Source organism: Nymphaea colorata, unplaced genomic scaffold (genome assembly GCF_008831285.2).
Source record: "Nymphaea colorata isolate Beijing-Zhang1983 unplaced genomic scaffold, ASM883128v2 scaffold0462, whole genome shotgun sequence".
NCBI lineage: Eukaryota > Viridiplantae > Streptophyta > Magnoliopsida > Nymphaeales > Nymphaeaceae > Nymphaea > Nymphaea colorata.
The window spans coordinates 18,138-20,622 of NW_022204968.1; positions in this window are offsets into that span (position 1 = coordinate 18,138).

Here is a 2,485-nt window from a genome sequence, read left to right on the forward strand (position 1 = left end):
GAGCTTGGCCGGCCTTGTAGAAGGATAGCAGGTAGTCCTGCGACTAGTTCCACTTGAAGCTGAGGAAGGGATTCAGGGACTACAGAAACTTTTGGTAGAGTCTGAGTTCTGCCTTGTTCTCCTGCGCCACTTTCAAAACGCAAGAGAAGGTGATTTCGAGCAGGTTCTCCTTGAGGAAGAGGGCGTGGAACTTGTTCTTCAGCTCAATCGTCGACAGGTCTTCCTGAATCTGCCAATGAGTACGATGACCAGCTTGAACATCTCCCACAGCTAGGAGAAAAGCTCGATGAAGATGACGGGATCGATGAGAGCTAGTTCCTTATACCTCCTGAGGAAGTTGGGGTGCTCGATCAAGATCTTGATGATGGCTATTGTGTTTTCTCGGATGATCTACTTGGAGTGAGGCTTACTTCGTTGAGGGCGGCCTGTGCGTTCATTTCGATGAACATGGAGGTGGGGTAATCGATGAGATACCTGGTCTTCATGATGGTCCTGTAGTGGCTGATGATGTGTTCCTCCTCCAGCTCCAGAATGTTCCTGAGTTTGCAGATGCGTTAGAACTACCCTGCGTAGTCGATCCTGCGGTCTCCGAACTAGAAGTTGACTAAATGGCGGGGAAGGTACAGGAGAGGCAGTCTCCTCTCTGAAGCTAAGCGCCAGTACGCGTCCCCATTCCTCCAATTTCACCGCAATTATCAGCTCATCTGCATCCACACACCAGTACCCAACCGCTACACCTGCGAAATCATCTACAGGCCTATGCAGATCGTCCTGTCCTTCTCTCGGTAGATCTGGATCAGGGGGAGGACTGTCAGGAGGTGCGAAGGGGGTGACTATGTGAGTGCGAACTGTATGGGGAATGCGATACGAGGAGGTCGAGCCCGCCCTAGGGCCGCCGTTGCAGGGTGAGGCTGGCTTCGAGGTATTCTTGCCAGGTCTGTTGCTCGTTGAGATAGAGGACCTTGACCATCTTCTGCTCGTTGGTCATTGTGTGCAACTGCATCGGGTGTTGGAGGGAATATCTCTTTATAAAGTTCAACTGAGTCAAACCCAATCCGAACTATCCGAACCCATCCAGATTTATATCCGTATTCCCGTGGCTGCGGATTTGGAGGGAGTTTGGAGGATGGGGAAATGGAATGGCTTTATGAAGGTCGGTGCGGTATGGCTGATAAAAGGAGATAAATATCAACGGATTGCCCTGATGGCTTTCAGCAGACTTTGGCGAACTTTTTCCACGATATTGTTGCAGCGCGTGCAGAAATGGATCTTGTCCCTGCAGGAGTCGAAGCAGAGACAGCTGATGCCCACGCATGCGAAGGGGGCGAGCAGGACGCACCACACCCAGGCTGCTGCTCCCATCTCGCTGTTCATGCGCGTCATGCACACGTTGTTGCACTTCGGACAGCGCACCTTGATGGGGTAATTCGAGTAGGATGCGTCGGAAGGGTATTTTCCAGTGTCCTTGGGCGGCTCTTCGTCCTTCTTGGGGGCGGGTGGCTCGGTCAGTTCCTGGTTGGAGGGCGGAAGGGACTATTTTGGGTTGACTTGCTGCGTTGATTTTTCGCCGAAACCGCCGTAAGCGTCGTGGATGCTCGGGAAGGACATCAGATTATTATTATCATCCAATCATAAAATGAAACATCTAACCTCAATTCGATTAAGAGATAATCATCCATCATGATCCCACCATCTGATGTTAACTTTACATTAATCTCTATGATGAGTTATAATGGTCACAACTGTAAAATCAGTCACTTGATATCCCCGCATAGAGAACTTATTGTTGCTATTCTGATTATCTGGAGTAAGCGAAAATGGGGGAAAAACAGTCTTGTGAGAGCATAGTTTTATTCATGCGATAATAGTAGCGGTTACCCTATACTCCCCAATTCGGCGACCACGGCAACGTCATCCGCAACTAGCACTCAAAGCTCACCTCAGGGGCATGGCCACTCGCGTCATCGAATGCTCCGAATAATCTTCAGCGAGTTCGAAGGCTACTCCCCGAAGCTGAAGTCCGTCGCCGTCACTGAGGTGCAGGTCATGCGGAAGGACCTCGATAAGCCGCTGGGACTGCTCAAGTCTTCTTCGCCAAAGTGGCCAGCATCAAGGAGGAGCACCAGTTCATCCTCATCCACACCGAGCGCTTCCTGGTCAGCGTGACTATTACATCCAGAACAGGCTGGTCATCAGGATCGGCGACCATAGCTTCGTGCTGGACTACCAGAAGTCCTAGGCAAGGAGAAACGCTAAAGTTTTGAGAGAGGAGAATGGATTGTAGTGGAGGAGGGTGATTCGTTCTGAGTAGGAGCTGACGTTGGGAGTGGTCTTGGAACGCTGATGGAGTACCAGATGAGGGAGTTTAGCCAACTATCCTACACGGGGTCGCACTTCAGCCATGAAATCTTCAACATCATCCAGTACAAGCTCATCAAGCAAAAATGATCACTCCATTCACATTACCCCTATTATCTGCATACAT